The 20,307-nt window shown below is 49.6% G+C and overlaps 1 long non-coding RNA gene across 3 annotated transcripts; it reads right to left on the bottom strand.

Moving 5' to 3' along the window:
• Positions 1 to 5,501: 5,501 nt before the first annotated feature.
• Positions 5,502 to 20,113, bottom strand: LOC126950264 (uncharacterized). 3 transcript variants are annotated; one of them, XR_007724086.1, is made up of 5 exons: positions 19,740 to 20,113; positions 16,918 to 17,002; positions 14,050 to 14,226; positions 6,299 to 6,477; positions 5,502 to 6,028 (listed from the first exon to the last, which is right to left on the bottom strand). It is a non-coding gene; the product is annotated as an uncharacterized LOC126950264 (long non-coding RNA). The 3 variants fall into 3 exon arrangements; XR_007724087.1 differs by lacking the exon at positions 6,299 to 6,477 and having other exon boundaries at positions 14,050 to 14,167; XR_007724085.1 differs by lacking the exon at positions 6,299 to 6,477 and having other exon boundaries at positions 5,510 to 6,028.
• Positions 20,114 to 20,307: the final 194 nt, after the last annotated feature.

Here is a 20,307-nt window from a genome sequence, read left to right as displayed (position 1 = left end):
CCCCTTTGCTTCCCGCCATTATTGAAAGCTCCCTCAAACCTTCCCAAAAGCAGATTCCTCCATGCTTCCTATACCTCCTGCAGAACCAGGAGCTCTTCTTTATAAATTACCCAGTCTCAGGTATTTCTTTATAGCAAAGCGAGAATGGCCTAACACAGGGCACAGTTACAGAGAAGCCCAGGTGTGGGGCTGTGATAGGGTGGAGAGCCGCAGGAAGAGTGAGCACGAATGAGATGTTCATGTTGACAGAAAGCCAGGGGAGAGGGATAGGGGGAGCTTGAACCACAGTCTATAAAGAGCAGCAGATGTCAGTCTAAACATCTCGGGGTGGTGGAAGTTAAGCAGAGACCTGGCCAGAGATTTCCTTTAGTAAGCTTAGCCTGGAAGTGGCATGGAAGGCGCTCAGAACAGGGGAGACTAGAATTGGGATGCCAATTTAGGGAACCTGGCAACAGGGTAGGGTGGTGAGTTTTATGTGTCAACCTGGTTAGGCTGTGGTACCCACTTATGGAATCAAACACTAATCTAGGTGTTTCTGTGAAGGTGTCTTGTGGATGTGATTAACAGCTCCAATCCGTTGACTACTTCTTACTTTTGAGACGGAGTCTTGCTCTGTTGCCCAGGCTGGAGTGCAGTGGCATGATCTCGGCTCACTGCAACCTCCGCCTCCCAGGTTCAAGCGATTCTCCTGCCCCAGGTGATCCGCCCGCCTCGGTCTCCCAAAGTGCTGGGATTACAGGTGTGAGCCACCACACCGGAACAATCCATAGACTTTAAAGTAGCTTTAAGTGAAGGGGGCTTAAGTAAAGTCTGTGAAATGGGTGGATTCCTCTTCCCACCCATGGATTCTTCTTTCAGTTGAAGGCCTGAAGAGTAAAACTGAGGGCCAGGCACAGTAGCTCACACCTATAATCCCAGCACTTTGGGAGGCCAAAGCAGGCAGATTACCAGAGGTCAGCAGTTCAAGACCAGCCTGGCCAACATGGCAAAACACCATCTCTACTAAAAATACAAAAATTAGCTGGGTGTGGTGGCGGGCACCTGTAATCCCAGCTACTCAGGAGGCTGAGACAAAAGAATCACTTGAACCAGTGAGGCGGAGGTCGCAGTAAGCTGAGATCGTGTCATTGTACTCCAGCCCGGGCAACAAGAGTGAAACTCCATCTCTGAGGTTTTCTGGAGAAGAACAAACTTTACCTCAAGACTGTGACAGACTAATTCTGCCCCAGTTTCCAGCCTGCCCTTATACATTTTGGACTTACCAGTCCCTACAATCATAAAAGCCAATTTCTTCAACTCTCTTTCTCTCTCTCTCATAACACTCATCCCTAGGGGAGAGAGAAAAGATAAATAAATCCTATCAGTTCTCTTTCTCTGGAGAACTGATTGACACAGGAGGTAGGTTATTGGCCTTTGAAGCTTTCTGTTGTTGCACGCCATCAACTGGAAATTAAATTTTAAAAGACACACACAATTCAATATATGTATATTTTTATTTAGAAATTATTTACATGTACCCAAGTACTAATATGTTGTATATATTACAAAACAGGAAAATAGAAGAATTTTAAAGAATGAACTACGGGTCGGGCATGGTGGCTCACGCCTGTAACCCCAACACTTTGGGAGGCTGAGGCGGGCTGGTCTCAAACTCCTGACCTCTTGATCTGCCTGCCTTGACCTCCCAAAGTGCTGGGATTACAGGCATGAACCACCATGCCCGGCCTCACCTGCATAGTTTTTGAGGGATGGGTTGGTGGTAGAATTGGCTAGTCTTCCTCCATGATCCCATAGTAACTATGCTTCTCCCCTCTCTCATTGCAAGCCTCTCATGGGATAGGATTGTAATTATTTGCTCATGTGTTCTTCCCTCCCACCAGAGAGAAGGGTAAGTTTTTTGAGGTCATGGAGTGGGCCTTATACTTAGAAATCTCTCAGTAGTATATTAGCTAGCAAAATTGTCAGGAGGGAAAACAAATGACAAACAATTTCAGTGATTCAGGCAAGAAATGAGGCTGACCTGAGGCAAGGTAACATTTGTGAAAAATGGAAGCCAGGCACAGTGGCTCACTCCTGTAATCCCAGCACTTGAGGAGACCATGGCGGGAGGATCACGAGGTCAGGAGATCGAGACCATCCTGGCCAACATGGTGAAACCCTGTCTCTACTAAAACTACAAAAATTAGCTGGGCGTGGTGGCATGTGCCTGTAATCCCAGCTACTCGGGAGGCTGAGGCAGGAGAACTGCTTGAACCAGAGAGTCGAAGGTTGCAGTGAGCCGAGACTGAGCCACAGCACTCCGCATGGTGACACAGCGAGACTCTGTCTCAAAAAAAAAAAAGGAATGGAACGTGGGGAACAGTTGTCTCAAAATATACGGGACTGTGACACAGACAGTGGGGTGATAAAGGAGGAGGAGGAGTCAGGGATTTGAATGACTTAGGTAGAGAATGATGGGTGGCTCTTTGGGACAGGGCACAGAGGAGGAGAAACACGTTTAGAGAAGCTGAGGCACGAGGATCACTTGAGTCCAGGAGATTGAGACTGCAGTGAGCTATAGTTGTGCCACTGCACTCCAGCCTGGGCAACAGAGCAAGACTCAGTCTCAAAAAAAAAAAAAAAAAAAAAGAATTATCAAGATACTCAATTGTGGATACCATCTCAGGCCAGTCAGGATGGAATTATTGAAAAGAAACAACAGATGCTGGTGAGGCTGTGGAGAAATAGCAATGCTTTTACACTGTTGATAGGAATGTAAATTAGTTCAACCATTGTGGAAGATAGTGTGGCGATTCCTCAAAGACCTAGAACCAGAAATACCATTTGATCCAGCAATCCCATTACTGGGTATATTCTCAAAGAAACAGAAATCATTCTATTATAAAGATACATGCACACGTATGTTCATTGCAGCACTCTTCACAATGGTAAAGACATGGAATCAACCCAAATGCCCATTAATGATAGACTGGATAAAGAAAATGTGGTACATATGCACCACGGAATACTATACAGCCATAAAAAGGAATGAGATCATGTCCTTTGCAGAGATATGGATGGAGCTAAGCCATTATCCTCAGCAAGGCACAGAAAACCAAACACCGCATTTCTCACTTTTATGTGGGAGCTCAACAATGAGAACACATGGACACGGGGAGGGGAACACCACACACTGGGGCCTGTTGGAGGGGCAGGGGAGGGAGAGCACCAGATAGACAGCTAATGCATGCGGGGCTTAATACCTATGGTTCCATAGGTGCAGCAAACCACCATGGCACATATTTAACCTGCATGTTCTGCACATGTATCCCAGAACGTAAAATAAATAAAAAAGAAAAAAAAAGATGCTCAGTTGTGGAATGACCTGGTTCTTAATAACATGCAATCCAGAGCAAAGCCTTGCTTCCTGTGCTATTTTCCAAAGCATACAACACCAGCATGAATCCTAAATACATCCTTACCGATGTGCCCTAGGGTTTTCCATGATCTGTGTGCTCTTCTTGCATCGCATCACTTTGTTCAGCTGTCAGTGTGTTCCTGGTGGTCTTGGAGGGGCAGGGCCAGCTTCATGTGTGTGGACCTGTGCAATCCACAGAGTCCTGGGCTTAGAAGCATTAATCCCTTGACCAGATTAATGCTTGGCTGCTGCCATATTGAATTCTTTTAAATATTTTAGAGACAAGGTCTCCTTCTCTGTTCCCCAGTTTTTTGGGGGGGGGGGGGGGGGGGGGGGGGGGGGGGGGGGGGGGGGGGGGGGGGGGGGGGGGGGGGAAAAAAAAAAAAAAAAAAAAAAAAAAAAAAAAAAAAAAAAAAAAACAAAAAAAAAAAAAAAAAAAAACAAAAAAAAAAAAAAAAAAAAAAAAAAAAAAAAAAAAAAAAAAAAAAAAAAAAAAAAAAAACAAAAAAAAAAAAAAAAAAAAAAAAAAAAAAAAAAAAAAAAAAAAAAAAAAAAAAAAAAAAAAAACCCACACAACACCCCCACCCCACACCCACACCACAACACCACACACCACCACCACCACAACAACACAACCCACCACCCCCCCACAAAAAACCCCCACATAAACTGCAGTGACGTGATCACAGCTCACTGCAGACTCAAGCTCCTGAGCTCAAGTGATCCTCCTGCCTCAGCCTCCTGAGTAGTTGGGACTACAGGTGCGGCCACCATGCCCAGTTAATTAAAATAATTTCTTTTTAGAGGTGGGGGTCTTGCTATGTTGCCCAGGCTGGTCTTGAACTCCCGGGTCGAGGCCACCATGCCCGGCTTGAAATTCTTAATAATTTTTGTACAGGGGGCTCCCTGTGTTCGTTTTTCACTGGGCCCCAGAAGTTCCACAGGGAGTTCTGCTGAAGGGCAGGGCCAGTGGGTAACGTCAGGGTCATCGTGGAAGAGGATGTGAGAAGTGGGTGAATTCCGGACTTTTTGGCTAGGATCCGTAAGACTGGCTGATATTTGGGATTTGGGTGGGAGAAAGCAGGGAAGAGAGAGGAATCACTCCTGCATGTGGGCTGGGACTTGCGCAATGAGCGCCCTTTATCCAGATGGGAAACATTGGGTAAACAAGTCAAGCAGATTTTGGAGTGGGCAGGTGGGGTCAAGAATCTGTTTGGTGAAAATAAGCTTCCTACCAAATATTATAAAATAAGGATAGGATATTACATTTAAAAAAAATTGCTGACTAGCCAGGAGTGGTGGCTCATGCCTGTAATCCCAATACTTTGGGAAACCAAGGTGGGAGGATCCTTTGAGGCTTAGGAGTTTGAGACCAGCCTGGGCAACATAGCAAGACCCCATCTCTACAAAAAATTTTTAAACAGTAGCCGAACATAGTGGTGCGCACCTGTAGTCCCAGCTACCTGGAAGGCTGAAGCTGGGGAGGACTGCTTGAGACCAGGAGGTAGAGGTTGCAGTGAGCTATGATTGTGCCACTACACTCCAGCCTGGGTGACAGAGTAAGGCCCTCTACCAAAAAAAAAAAAAAAAAAAAAAAAAAAATTGGGCCAGGCACAGTGATTCACGCCTGTAATCCTACACTTTGGGAGGCCAAAGCGGGCAGATCACCTGAGGTCAGCAGTTTGAAACCTGCCTGGCCAACATGGTGAAACCCCGTCTCTACTAAAAATACAAAAACATTAGCCAGGTGTGGTGGCGGGCACCTGTAATCCCAGCTCCCTGGGATTATGAGGCAGGAGAATTGCTTGAACCCGGGAGGTGGAGGTTGCAGTGAGCTGAGATCATGCCACTGCACCCCAGCCTCCAGACAGGGCAAGACTCCATCTCATAGCAAAACAAAACAAAACAACCACAAAAAGATAACCCAATATTGTACTATAGTTTTGCAAGATGCTACCACTGCAGGGGAAGCAGGGAAGACAGTTCAAGAGCTCTCTGTAGTACCTCTTACAACCACATGTGAATCCACAATCATCTGAAAATGAAAAGTTTAATTTAAAAAAACTGGAAAATTGGTGACCCAGAAAATCAGGATGTGAATGGAGCAATAGGCGGCTCAGGGCAAGTGTTGCTCATTTTTATTCCTCAGTTTTCAAATCTGCAAGGAGTTTGGGGGCAGCGCGCAGAGGCGGACACAACTGGAAGCAGTGAAGGGACTGTTTGTGGTGTCTTGGGGGACGGTGGCAGCAGCTCTGGCACCTGAGCGTTTGTCCTTCCTGGTGGTCTGGTGGTGAGGGCTGATGGGGTGGACAGCAGCTCATCTCTTGGAGGCCCTGCCAAGTAAAGGGGTGGACTTGGCTCTAGAGGACAATATCCTTGGGTCTGAGGACATTGACTTCAGCGCTCACCTCCTCTAGTAATTTCAGGTTACTTTGGCAGTGGGACAGACACAGGGGCACGAAACCATGGGTAGGAGAGGAGGTCAGCGTAAGCCCGGTTGGTGTTCACGTTCAAGCTTCCCTTCACTACAGTCAGGCGCCCGGCGGGGAGAAGAGCATCTCATCATAAGATATTTGCAGATGTATTCACGGAACTTCCCACATATCTGGATGAGGATATACGACTTGCCCCCTGGAGGAAAGAGTTAAATGAATCGCTAAAGCACAAAATGTTCCTGTAAAATTGCTTCCATATTTTGTTAGATGCAGATGAGCATGAATTATTGTGAAGCTAACAGGGGAGTTTGAAAATTTTGTTCTTACCTTTTTCCATTAACAACCCCCCCTCACCTAGATGGTTATGGAAGGACTGGTTGAGGGATGCTGGTTTGGGGTTGGACCATTGAGTAAAGAGCTCATTCGCTTATTAATTCATCCCATCAGATGTTTATGGGGCACCTACCGTATGTCAGGGAATGCAAGTGCAATTACAGCTTGCAGGTGTCATTCTTGTTGATCAACCTTCCAACGACACCACCAAGGTCCTTCTGAGATGCGCCATTTTTGTTTTATGGTTATGCTGGGGATGGCTTTTGGGGGAGGAAGCTTCCTTTTGAGCCTCTCAGAGTGCCACTGTCTTATCTATGCCATAGAAAAGAAGGCGCATTTCACGTACCCCTCCAAGGTCAGAAATGCAAATTAACATTAATTCCACTTTCCCACAATCTCCCCGTTTGCATCAAGGTGTGAAACTCCATGGGGGGAAAATGGACACAGTTGTGCAAAACTGTTTTTCCAGCTGAACAGATCTGATTAGTTTCTTACACTCTGTGTGGCTCTGCCAATTTATTTTTTCTATTTATTTATGGGACAGAGTCTTACTCTGACACCCAGGCTAAAGAGCAGTGGCACGATCTCGGCTCACTGAAACCACTGTCCCCCAAATTCAAGCGGTTCTCCTGCCTCAGCCTCCTGAGTAGCTGGGATTACAGGCAAGAGCTACCACACTTGGCTAAGTTTTGTATTTTTAGTAGAGACGGGGGTTACCATGTTGGCCAGGCTGGTCTCGAACTCCTGACCTCAGGAGATCCACCTGCCTTGGTCTCCCAAAGTGCTGGGATTACAGGTGTGAGCCACCATTCCCGGCCACTAGTTTTTCTTTTTAAAAAAAAATTTTGGCCAGATGCGGTGGCTCACACCTGTAATCCCAGCATTTTGGGAGACCAAGGTAGGAGGACTGCTTGAGGCCAGGAGTTTGAGACCAGCCTGGGCAATATAATGACAGCCCACCTCTACAACAAATAAAAAATTAGCCAGGTATGGTGGTGCGTGCCTGTAGTCCCAGTTAGCTGGGAGGCCAAGGAAGGAGGGTCACTTGAGCCTGGAGTTCAAGACCAGCTTAGGCAACATAGTAAGACCCCATCCCTGCAAAAATTACAAAAATTAGCCAGGTGTGATGGCACGAGCCTGTAGTCCAAGGTATTCAGGAGGCTGAGGTGAGAGGATCACTTGAGCCCAGGAGGTTGATAGCACCGCTGCCCTTCAACTTGGGAAACTGAGCAAGACTGTCTCAAAAAAAATTTTTATTTATTTTTGAGATGGAGTCTCGCTCTGTCACCCAGACTGGAGTGCAGTAGCACAATCTTGGCTCACTGCAACCTCCACCTCCCAGCGATTCTCCTGCCTCAGCCCCTACAGTAGCTGAAATTGCAGGCGCATGCCACCGTGCCCAGCTAAGTTTTTAGTAGAGACAGGGTTTCGCCATGTTGGCCAGGCTGATCTCGAACTCCTGACCCCAGGTGATCCACCTGCCTCAGTCTCCCAAAGTGTTAGGATTACAGGCATGAGCCACTGTGCCCTGGCAAAAATTTACTTATTTATTTTTATTTTTTGAAATGGAGTCTCGCTCTGTCCCCCAGGCTGGAGTGCAGTGGCACTATCTCGGCTCACTGTAAGCTCCGCCTCCCAGGTTCACACCATTCTCCTGCCTCAGCCTCCCAAGTAACTGGGACTATAGGCACCTGCCAAACCTGGCTAATTTTTTGTATTTTTAGTAGAGTGTTTCACCGTGTTAGCCAGGATGGTCTCGATCTCCTGACCTCGTGATCTGACCGCCTCGGCCTCCCAAAGTGCTGGGATTACAGGCGTGAGATACCGTGCCCAGCCGCAAAAATTTATTTTTAAGTTTTTCCATTTCAATAGCTTGAAGGGTACAAGTGGTTTTTGGAGACATGGAAGAATTCTATGGTGGTGAAGTCTAGGATTTTACAGCATCTGTCACCTAAGTAGTGTACTTTGTATCCAATAAGTAGTTTTTCATCCGTCACCACCTAACATCCTCCTCCTTCTGAATCTCCAATGTCCCCACTCTGTATGTCTTTGCGTACCCATAGCTTAACCCCCACTTATTGGTGAGAATGTGCAGCATTTGGTTTTCTGTTCCTGAGTTACTTCACTAAGGACAATGGCCTCCAGTTTCATCCAAGTTGCTGCAAAAGACATCATTCTTTCTGTTTTGGAGACAGGATCTTTCTCTGTCACCCAGGCTGGAGTGCAGCAGTACATGATTCACTGCAGCCTTGGCCTCCCAGGTTCAAGCAATCCTCCCACCTCAGCCTCCCAAGTAGTCCCAAGACTAACAGGTGTGCAACACCACACCCGGCTAATTTTTAAATTTTTCGTAGAGATGGGGGTCTCATTATGTTGCCCAGGCTGGTGTCGAATTCCTGGCCTCAAGCAATCCTCCTGTCTTGGCCTCCCAAAGTGCTGGGACTTCAGACATGAATCACCTCACCCAGCCTCTATTTCATTCACTCATTCATGCATTCATTCATAGATGAAATCTTGTTCTGTCACCCAGGCTAGAATGCAGTGGCATGATCTTGGCTCACTACAACCTCTGTCTCCTGGGTTCAAGTGATCCTCCTACCTCAGCCTCCCTAGTTGCTGGGACTACAGGCATGTGCCACCACGCCTGGCTCATTTTTGTAATTTTAGTAGAGATGGGATTTCACCATGTTTGTCAGGCTGGTCTCAAACTCCTGGCCTCAAGTGATCCACCTGCCTTAGCCTCCCAAAGTGCTGGGATTACAGGTGTGAGCCACCACACCCGGCCTCATTTTTTTTTTTTTTTTTTTTTTTTTTAGGCTGAGTAGTATTCCATAATATATACACACCACATTTTTCTTTATCCACTCATCTGTTGATGGGCTCTGCCAGTTTGATCCCAGCTGGACATCTGAGGGGCCTGGCTGCCCCTTAGCACCCCATCCCAGGGTAGGGGCACTGGGGATGAGAGAATGCATATGTTGTATTTCTCAGCTGTCCTTTAGAGATTGGGTATAGCAGAAAGGCTTGTAGGATCACTGGAAGCTGGAGTGATTGGAGTCTTTCACAGGCCCTGTCTGTCCCCACAGAGGAGGGAGTGAGGGTTGTAAAGAGCTTGTCTCTGCTGGCTTTGGCCTGAGCTGCTGGTAGGAGCAATGGCAGCTGGTCCCATGGCCTGTGGGTGCTGGCTCAGTTGAGGGGTGGGGGGTAGGCCCTGAACGCACCTAGGAGGGCTTCCAGGGCTGTCAGGAGCACAAGAAATTGACATCTAGAGGCTGCGGCATCTTTTTTTTTTTTTTTTTTTTTTTTTTTTTTTTAACAATCAGACGGAGCGTCTCTCTGTCGCACAGGCTGGAGGGCAGTGGCACGATCTCAGCTCACTGCAACCTCCACCTCCGAGGTTCAGGCGATTCTCCTGCCTCAGCCTTCCGAGCAGCTGAGACTACAGGCGTGTGACCACGCCTGGCTAATTTTTGTGTTTTTTTAAAATTTTATTTATTTTTTTGGAGACTCTTATTGCCCAGGCTGGAGTGCAATGGCATGATCTTGGCTCACTGCAAACTCTACCTCTCGGGTTCAAGTGATTCTCCTACCTCAGCCTCCTGAGTAGCTGGGATTACAGGCATCTGCCACCATGCCCAGCTAATTTTTTGCATTTTTAGTAGAGATGAGATTTCGCCATGTTGGCCAGGCTGGTCTCATACTGCTCACCTCAGGTGACCCACCTGCCTTGGCCTCCAAAAGTGCTGGGATTATAGGCATAAGCCACCACACGTGGCCGAGGAAGCTGTGGAATCTGCCACGAGGAGAATTCCTGAGGAAAACCAGAGGCCACATTGATGGCCCTTCACCTGCGTGGCCACATGGGATTCTCACAGCAGCCCAAAGTAGGGCCTTGAGCAAGGGAGTTCTCCTGGCCCCCAATTTAGGGGCAGAGAAACAAGTCAGCAAGACCCAGAACTTATCTCTGATTACCCAGTGAGTTGTGGAGATTGGATTTCCACTTGTCATACTGCCTTTACATCTTGGCTTTTCAGCGAGAAGCTGTGCATTCAGTCCCTTTCAAAGGCAGAAAAGTGTTGCCGAAAAATGTACCAGGGGCCAGGCACAGTGGCTCACGCCTGGAATCCCAGCACTTTGGGAGGCTTAGGCAGTCGAATCACCTGAGGTCGGGAGTTCAAGACCAGTCTGGCCAACATGGTGAAACCCGTCTCTGTAAAGACAAAAAATTAGCCAGGCTTGGTGGCAGGTGCCTGTAATCCCAGCTACTCAGGAGGCTGAGGCAGGAGAATCACTTGAACCTGGTGGGCGGAGGTTGCAGTGAGCTGAGACTGGGTCATTGCACTCCAGCCCTGGAGACGAGAGAAAAACTCCATCTCAAAAAAAAAAAAAAAAGATAACTATACCACAGTGGCTCATGCCTGTAATTCCAGCACTTTGGGAGGCTGAGATAGGAGGACTACTTGAGGCCAGGAGTTTAACACCAGCTTGGGAAATATACTGAGACCCTGTCTTGTAAAAAGAAAAAAAAAAAAAAATTAGCTAGGTGGTGGTGTGCACCTGTAGTCTCAGCTACTCAGGAGGCCAAGGAAGGAGGATCTCCTGAGCCCAGCAGTTTGAGGCTGCAGTGAACTGTGATCACTATCATGCCAGTACACTCCAGCCTGGGCAACAGAGGCCCCTGTGTAGAAAAGGGCACCCTTTGCTGCATCTCTCTCACTCTTTTTTTTTTTTTTTTTTTTTTTAAGATATGCAGTCTCGTTGTGTTGGCCAGGTTGGTCTCGAACTCTTGGTCAACAGCAGTCCTCTCACTTCAGCCTCCCAAAGTGCTAGTGTTGCAGGCATAAGTCACCATGACTGGCCTGCATCTCTTTTTGTGTTAAATGGTGGAGAAAATGACCCAGAAAATCTACAAGTTTCTTCTTCTGCAGTCTGAGGGCTGCAGTTTATGATCTAGCCAGGCAGGCACACAGGCTATCTGCCCTTCATTCCAAATTGTGGGTGCCTGGATTGCTCAGAAATTTGGAAAACACGCTGGGAACAGTGGCTCACACCTATAATCCCAGCACTTTGGGAGGCTGAGGTGGGCGGATCACAAGGTCAGGAGTTTGAGATCAGCCTGGCCAACATGGTGAAACCCCGTCTCTACTAAAAATACAAAAATTAGCCAGGTGTAGTGGTGCACTCCCAGCTACTGTTATTTAGCACGTGCTGTGTCAGACATCGCAGAGTACCTGGGAAGCAACAATAAAAAGAACTCTTTCTCTCTCCTGAGCCCCAGTCCAGTCAAAGAGAGGCAAAGAAATAATGACAGTGCCTGGCAAGAACGCTGGGAGAGCCAGGTTCGGGCTGCAACAGGGGCAGAGCACGGGGAAGCCTCCCTCAGCCTGGAGCAGGCGGGGTAAACCTCCCCACAGCGGGACAGCTGTGAGGAGACTCGGCCAGTGAACAGAAATCTTTTCAGTCATGCATCGTGTGACTCACGCTCGTATTCCCAGTACTTTGAGAGTCCGAGGTGAGAATCACTAAGGCCAGGAGCTCAAGATCAGCTTGAGAGCGAGACTCCGTCTCTACAAAAAAAAAAAAAAAAATTTTTTGAGACGGAGTCTCGCCCTGTCACCCAGGCTGGAGTGCAATCGCGCAATTTCGGCTAACTGCAACCTCTGTCCGGCTAATTGTTTGTATCTTTAGTAGAGACGGGCTTTCACCATGTTAGCCAGGCCAGTCTCGAACTCCTGACATCGTGATCTGCCCACCTCAGCCTCCCAAAGTGCTAGGACTACAGGTGTGAGTCATGGCGCCTGGCCCCCAAAATTTTAAAAATAGGCTGCCCATGGTGGTTCATGTCTGTTGTCCCAGCTACTCAGGAGGCTGAGGTGGGGGAGTCACTTCAGCCCAGGGGTTTAAGGCCACAGTGAGCTATGATGACACCACTGCACTCCAGCCTGGACAACAGAGTAAGATCCTGTCAAAAACAAAAAAAAAAAAAAGGCTAGCACAGTGGATCACACCTCTAACCTCAGCCCTTTGGGAGGCCAAGGCAGGAAGATCAATTGAGTCCAGGAATTCGAGACCAGTCTGGGCAACATAGCAAGAACCTATCTCCAAAAACATAAAGAAAAAGAAAAGGATATTTTAGTTGGTGATTATTGTGGGGAAAAGAGAGATCAGACTGTTACCGTGTCTATGTAGAAAGAAGTAGACATAAGAGACTCCATTTTGTTCTGCATTTGAGATGCTGTTAATCTGTGACCCTACCGCCAACCTTGTCCTTGCAAGAGACATGTGCTGTGGTGACTCAAGGTTTAAAGGATTTGGGGCTGTGCAGGGGGTGCTTTGTTAAACAAGTGCCTGAAGGCAGCTTGCTGGTTAAAAGTCATCACCATTCTCTTAATCTCAAGTACCCAGGGACGCGTACACTGCCAAAGTTCGCAGGGACCTCTGCCTAGGAAAGCTAGGTATTGTCCAAGGTTTCTCCCCATGTGATAGTCTGAAATATGGCCTCATGGGAAGGGAAAGACCTAATCGTCCCCCAGCCTGACACCCGTGAAGGGTCTGTGCTGAGGAGGATTAGTGTAAGAGGAAAGAAGGCCTCTTGGCAGTTGAGATAGAGAAAAGCATCTGTCTCCTGCCCGACCCTGGGCAATGGAACATCTTGGTGTAAAACCCAATTGTATGTTCTGTTTACTGAGAAAGGAGAAAACCGCCTTAGGGCGAAAGGTGGGACTTGCTAGCCAATGCTGCTCTTCATCCACTAAAAAGGTTTATGGAGATGTTTGCATATGCCTATCAAGGCACAGCACTTTTCCTTAAACTTATGTCACAGAGATCTTTATTCATATGTCTTACTGTTGACCTTCTCCCTACGATGATCCTATTATCCTGCCACTTCCCTTTTTCTAAGATGGTAAAGATAATTATCAATAAATACTAAGGGAACTCAGAGACCGGTGCCAGCGTGGGTCCTCTGTATGCTGAGCGCCGGTCCCCTGGGCCCACTTTTTCTTTCTCTATACTTTGTCTCTGCGTCTCATTTCTTTTCTCAAGTCTCTCATTCCACCTAATGAGAAACGCCCACAGGTGTGGAGGGGCAGGCCACCCCTTCAATTATGGTGCCAACATGGGCATTCCAGACAGAAGAAACAGCTCAAGCAAGAGCAGGAGAGCAACGAGGGCAGTGGAAACAGATCAGTGGCTGGGAGTGAGGAGAGAAGAGGATGAAAATCCAGGAGAGAGCAGAGGACACTGAGTGTCCTGACCAGGGATTACGGCTTTGTCCTGTGGGCCTGGGGGAGCCAATCACAGGACTCCCAAATTTTAATCTGTGGCCGGGCACAGGGGCTCACACCTGTAATCCCAGTGCTCTGTGAGGGTGAGACAGGAGGAACACTTGAGCCCAGGAATCAAGATCAGCCTGGGCAACACAGCAAGACCCCATCTCTATGAAAGTAAAAAAATTAGCCAGGCGTGTTGGCATGTGCCTATGATCCCCGCTACTCAGAGGCTGAGGTGGCAGCATCGCTTGGGCCCAGGAAGTTTAGGTTGCAGTAGCAGTGATCACACCGCCACACTCCAGCCTGGGTGACAGAGAGAGACCCGGTCTCAAAAGCAAACAAATACAAATTTGGATTTTTTAGAAAGACCACTTGGGCATGGGTGATAGGAGGCTGTCTGGAAACAAGGCTGGTAAGGAGGCCACCTCTGAGGACCAAGCGAGTGGGGCAGAGGCCTGGCTGCTGGCAGGAAGGGAATATGGACGGGACAGAGGGAGGTGAGCCCAAAGCTGAAGTGAGGGGAACAGTGCAGTGGGCGCAGGGCAGGCCGGGGGAGGCGAGTGACATCTCTGTCCCGAGATAACACATAAGCAGAAAGTTCAATAGCACTTACCTAATGAAACCCTGCAATCATTTCCGCTCTGTACTTGCTCTGAATAATGGGTTTCTGAAACATCTTACACCACTTCTCAAACTGGGTGGCCAGCTGCAGCTGAATCAATTCCAGGTGCCTGTAGTCATGATATCAAGAGTAGCAGCTGTTCACACAGATCACATCCACATACGGAGCCTAGGACCAGAGCAGGAGAGCCCGTTCAGCACCCAGAAGACTCCATGATTCAGAACTCACATGCTTTGGGGGCTCTTCTGGCAGGAAGGTAAGAAGAGGATGTAATTGAGGCACTCAGGGAGGCTGAGGCAGGAGGATGGCTTGAGGCCAGGAGTTCGAGACCAGCCTGAGCAACACATCAAGACCTCAGCTCTAAAAGTATAGTAGTAAGACAATTAACAGGGCACAGTAGCTCATGCCTGTAATCCCAGCACACTGGGAGGCCAAGGTGGGAGGATCGCTTCAGCACGGAAGTTTGAGACCAGCCTGGGCAACATCGCATGACCCCATTTCTACAAAACAAACAAACAAAAAAACTAGAAGAGGAAGAGCTGCCTCTCGGGACTGAGAACATCCAAGTTCACCAATTTAGATCCTGAAATTACCCTGCCCCACAGGCAGGAAACATGGTCACAAAGTAGCCCAAAGGAGGCAGGCCTGTGACTCTGCACTGACGTGCGCAGCTGAAAAGGACTGTGAGAGGCAGAGCAGCTGCCAACGCGCAGTCCTCAGCCAAAGCCGAGGGCCCCCGCCACTGGTGCTGACTCCTCTCCAGGCAGCAGTCCCATCACTGGGACTTGCCCTAGACTTACCTTGCCCTGGAGAAGCGCTCCCACCTGAGGGGCCGATGCAGTCATTGTCACAGAAAATCTTTTTCTGTTTTGTTTTGGATACAGAGTCTCACTCTGTTGCCCAGGCTAGAATGTAGTGTCATCATCTTGGCTCACTGCAACCTCTGCCTCCCACGATCAAGTGCTGCTCATGCCTCAGCCTCCCAGGTAGCTGGGATTACAGGTGCGTGCCACCACATCCAGCTAATTTTTTGTATTTTTGGTAGAAACAAGGTTTCACCAGTTGGCTGGTCTGGTCTCTAACTCCTGACCTCAAGTGATCCACCCGCCCTGGCCTCCCAAAATGTTGGGATTGCAGGTGTAAGCCACTATGCCCGGCCATCACAGAGAATTTTTTTTTTTTTTTTTTTGAGACGGACTCTTGCTCTGTCGCTCAGGCTGGAGTGCAGTGGCCGGATCTCAGCTCACTGCAAGCTCCGCCTCCTGGGTTTACGCCATTCTCCTGCCTCAGCCTCCTGAGTAGCTGGGACTACAGGCGCCCGCTGCCTTGCCCGGTTAGTTTTTTGTATTTTTTAGTAGAGATGGGGTTTCATCGTGTTATCCAGGATGGTCTCGATCTCCTGACTTCGTGATCCGCCCATCTCGGCCTCCCAAAGTGCTGGGATTACAGGCTTGAGCCACTGCGCCCGGCCCATCACAGAGAATCTTGAGGCAGCTTTCATGAGGCAGCACTGTGGGCTGCAGAGGGCCTGAAAGAGTCCCACCTAGGAGCAGGGCAGAGATGACCAGTAGGACCACCATCAGCTTCAGCAAACTGGTGCTCAGGGCTGAGCAGCAGATGCTTCTGTGTCCAACCGGCTAGTTTCTAATGCGTCCTAAACACACTACTTTCTAGTAAGAATGCTCGCTGGGTGCAGTGGCTCATGCCTGTAATCCCAGCACTTTAGGAGGCCAAGGTGGGTGGATCACCTGAGGTCAGGAGTTCGAGACAAGCCTGGCCAACATGGCAAAATCCTGTCTCTACTAAAAAATATAAAAATTAGCCAGGCATGGTATCGTGGGCCTGTAATCCCAGCTACACTGGAGGCCGAGGCAGGAGAATTACTTGAACTCGGGCAGAGGAAGTTGCAGTAAGCCAAGATTGCACCATTGCACTACAGCCTGGGCAACAGAGCAAGACTCCATCTCAAAAAAAAAAAAAAGAAAAAAAAAATGCTAATGTCAGCCAGGCATGGCAGCTTGTGTCTGTAATCCCACCACTTTGGGAGGCCAAGGCTGGAGGATCACTTGAGCTCAAGAGTTTGAGACCAGCCTGGGCAATATAGTGCAATCCCATCTCTGCAAAAAGATTTAAAATTAGCCCAGCACACCTGAAGTCCCAGTTACTCGGGAGGATGAGGCAGGAGGATCTCTTGGGCCCAGGAATTCAAGGCTACAGTGAGCTGTGATTGCACCACTGTACTCCAGCCAGGGCAACAGAGTAAGACCTTGCCTCTACAGAAGAAAAAGAAAAATGCAGGTTCCAACTTTGGAGTTACTGAATCAGGATCTCAGAATGCAGAGATTTGCCATTTCAAAAAAAATTCCCCTAGAGATTCTGAACATCCAGGCGTGGGCCAGATGAACTCTAAGCCCCCTTAAACCTTTGACATTCTATGACTCTATTAAATCAAAGTGCAAAAAACGCTGAGTCCAAACTGAGCAAACAAATCCCATCTCCCTATGCCCAGCCCCCCCTGGATTCAGAAAGCCACACTGCCTGGCGAGTAAGCAGGGAGAGAATTCTCATTAACCCAAAGACCATCTTTGAAAACAGACTGGCTGCAGCTGGGTGCGGTGGCCCATACCTGTAACCCCAGCCCTTTGGGAGGTTGAGGCAGGAGGATCGCTTGAGCCCAGGAGTTCGAGACCAGTCTGGGCAACATGGCAAGATCCTGTCTCTATCTTTTCAAGTAAAAAAACAAAATAAAAAATCCCTGGCTGGCACCTCATGGTCCTTTCCAGCTATTCCCATGAGCAGACTTCAGGACAAACCCAGGCAAAGGTGGGGAAAAAATGGGGTGGGGACCCCCAGGCTCACCCCCTTGTCCGCTGCATAGTTGGAGTTGGTCACAAAGGTCACAGGCCGGGAGGGGTCCAAGGCTTTGGCATGAGCAATCACCATCCTGTCCACAGAAGGCAGAAGACACAGGTTCCGTCAGTCCAGGAAGGGCTCGAACACCCTCCCATCCTCCCCCATCAGAACACAACACGGGGCCAGGCACGATGGCTCACACGTTTAATCTCAGCAGTTCGGGAGGCCAAGGCAGGTAGATCACTTGAGGTTGGGAGTTCAAGATCAGCCTGGCCAACATGGCAAAACCCTGTCTCTACTACAAATACAAAAATTAGCCAGGCATGGTGGCACATATCTGTTTAACACCAGCTACTTGGGAGGCTGAGGCACAAGAATTGCTTGAACCCAGGAGGTGAAGGTTGCCGTGAGCCAGGATCACACTGCAGTCCAGCCTGATCCATAGAGCCTGGTCCATAGAGCCCTGTCTCAAAACAAACAAAAGAAAAAAACACACACACACACAAAGCATAAAGCCACTGCTTTCTTCCCTAACTTGAGATGTATTTTACATAAGGGCACATGATCCTCTAGTCCTAGACCGAGCTCTCTAACATCACTCTTTCTCCCCCCGCCTCCGAATCCTATCCCCCCAGAGGAGAGCCACCCTTCCAGGCACACAGAGCTGAGGTCAGTGGGCTGGACACTGCCAAAAATGAGGTTGACTCCCTGAAACAGCTCTTGAACACAGGAGTGGATGGGTGCAGATTTGGGTGGGATATTTATTAATGCATCAAGCAAACAGGGAGTGCAGACTCTCAGATGGGAAGTTTCAAAGCCTTGTGACAGCCTGGCTGAACCTCTCCAGGCTGGGCGGCTCCCTCCAATTCCTGCCCCAGCAAACAGACATCTCCTCTGGCCACCTCCCAAAGAAGCCTGTCTGTCAGGCACCTGCTCCTGGAAGCCTGCGCTCTTCACCTTCGCAACAAAGGTCCTGTCCACCCAGTCCTGCTGAGCACACCCCTGTGCCCCAGAGCTCTGAACTGTTCTTTGTCCAGGCTGGGACGACTTCTCAGAGCCTTCTGCCTACTGCAGACTTGGCTCAGCCCAAAGCACTCCATGAAATCGGGGTGTAGTGTCTGCCTCAAGGAGCATTTCCAAAACCTCTACTGCCTCTGCTGCAAGTGAAAAATCTACCTCTGACTGCTGAGTTAGAACTGCATGATTGTAAGGAATAAAGGGGGCCCGGGCACGGTGGCACACACCTGTAGTCCCAGCACTTTGGGAGGCTGAGGCAGGTGGATCACTTAAGGCCAGGAGTTCAACGCCAGTCTGGCTAACATGGTGAAACCCCGCCTCTACTAAAAATACAAAAATTAGCCGGGCACAGTGCCTCATGCCTGTAATCCTAGCACTTTGGGAGGCCAAGGCAGGTGGATAACCTGAGGTCAGGAGTCCAAGACCAGCCTTGCCAACATGGTGAAACACAGTCTCTACTAAAAAATGCTAAAGTTAGCTGGGCATGTTGGCATTAGTGTTGTGGTGCGATCTCGGCTCACTACAACCTCTGCCTCCTGGGTTCAAGCGATTCTCCTGCCTCAGCCTTCTGTGTAGCTGGGATTAGAGGCATGCATGAGCCACTGCACCTGGCCTGTGCAACAGAGCAACACCCTGTCTCAAAAAAGAAAACACACACATACACACACACAAACAGAAAACAAAACAGAATAGCATCATTTCCTTATCATTAGCTTGAAGGAAGTGAATTGCCTGTAAAAGTTTCCATTTTCAAAAAAAGCATTAAAATACAGTGTAATCCCCGCACTTTGGGAGGCTGAAAAGGATTGCCTGAGCCCAGGAGGTGCAGCCTCGACCTCCTGGACTCAAGCGATCCTCCCACCTCAGCCCTACAAGCAGCAGGGACTACAAGCGCGTGCCACCATGCCCAGCTAATTTTTTGTATTTTTGTAGGGACAGAGTTTCACCATGTTGCCCAAGCTAGTCTGGAACCCCTGAGCTCAAGCGATCCACCGCCACGGCCTCCCAAAGTATGGGATTACCGGCGTGAGCCACTGGGCCCGGCCCAATTACTTTCTTCAGTCTGAGCATGAGCGCTGGAAGAAAAGCTCTCACTTGCATGTAAGGTTTTAGAGACAGAGTATCCCTCTGTCACACAGGCTGGAGTGCAACGGGGCAATCTCATCTGAGTGTAACCTCAACCTCCCGTGCTTGATCTTTTATATAATCTCGGCTCATTGTAATCTCAACCTGCCGGGCTCGATCACACACACACAGACACACAGACACACACACACACACACGTTTAGACAAAGTCTCGGTCTGTTGCCCAGGCTGGAGTGCAGTGGTGCGATCTCGGCACACTTCAACCTCCGCCTCCCGGGTTCAAACAATTCTCTGCCTCAGCCTCCGGAGTAACTGCGATTACAGGCGCCCGCCACCACGCCCGGCTAATTTTTGTACTTTTAGTAGAGACGGGGTTTCACCATGCTGGCCAGGCTGGTCTTGAACTCCTGACCTCGTGATCCACCCGCCTCGACCTCCCAAAGTGCTGGGATTACAGGCGTGGGCCACCGCGCCCGACCGATCGCTTATATTTTTAAAAAGATGTTTTCTTCGTTTTCTAGCGCCTTTTACACCGCTACAAAGTTTCAAAGGCTTAATGCGATTACAACGGCCCCTGAGAGGTCGAGCTCCGCGGTGCAGCTCCCTAATGCGGGGCAACCTCAGAGGGGGCCTACCCTGCCCAGGATGAGCCGCGCCAGGTGGCGGGGAACGCTCCCGGGGGTCCTCGGGTCCTGGCTGGGGGAGGTGTTGTGGGATGCACGTACCCGGGATCAGGTGAGGCGAGTGCACTGCCGAGGCTGCAGCTGCCGCTGGCCATTGAGGAGCTTCTCCGCAACGGGCCCGCCAGGAGCCGGCCGGTTGGGGCGCAGCGCCTGCTCGTGACGCGTCTGGCCCTTGCTACGCCCGGCCCTGCAGGCGGGGAAGTCGTAAAGCTCCTCCCGGTAGCTTATGGGCGGCGGCAGCCGCGCCGAAGCTTGCGGACACAAAAAGGCCAGCTCAGCTGCCGGTTATATCCCCCCCCGGCGGCCTGTGGCCAGGCGTCCGCGCACGAGCGCTCCTGGAAGACCTGCAGCCCCGCCGCGAGTTCCGATCGGCTCCGCGTGAGGAGCGGGCTTCTGCGACGTCACAAGCGCGCGCCTTCGGTGACGTCGCAAGGATGGGCCTTGGAGCGATGTCACAGGCGGGGGCGTTCGGCGGCGTCACGCAGGTGGGAGTGTCAGTAGCTGAGCAGTTTTCTCCTGAGAGTGGAGCCTGGTAACCGCGACCTCCCCTCCAGGTCCTGTGTGTTGCTGGCTGGAGAAGGGTAGTTGACAAACTCAGACCCAGCGCAGT

Source organism: Macaca thibetana, chromosome 3, assembly GCF_024542745.1.
Source record: "Macaca thibetana thibetana isolate TM-01 chromosome 3, ASM2454274v1, whole genome shotgun sequence".
NCBI lineage: Eukaryota > Metazoa > Chordata > Mammalia > Primates > Cercopithecidae > Macaca > Macaca thibetana.
The sequence above is the reverse complement of the archived record's forward strand: the minus strand, read 5'-3'. Positions and strand labels throughout refer to the sequence as shown.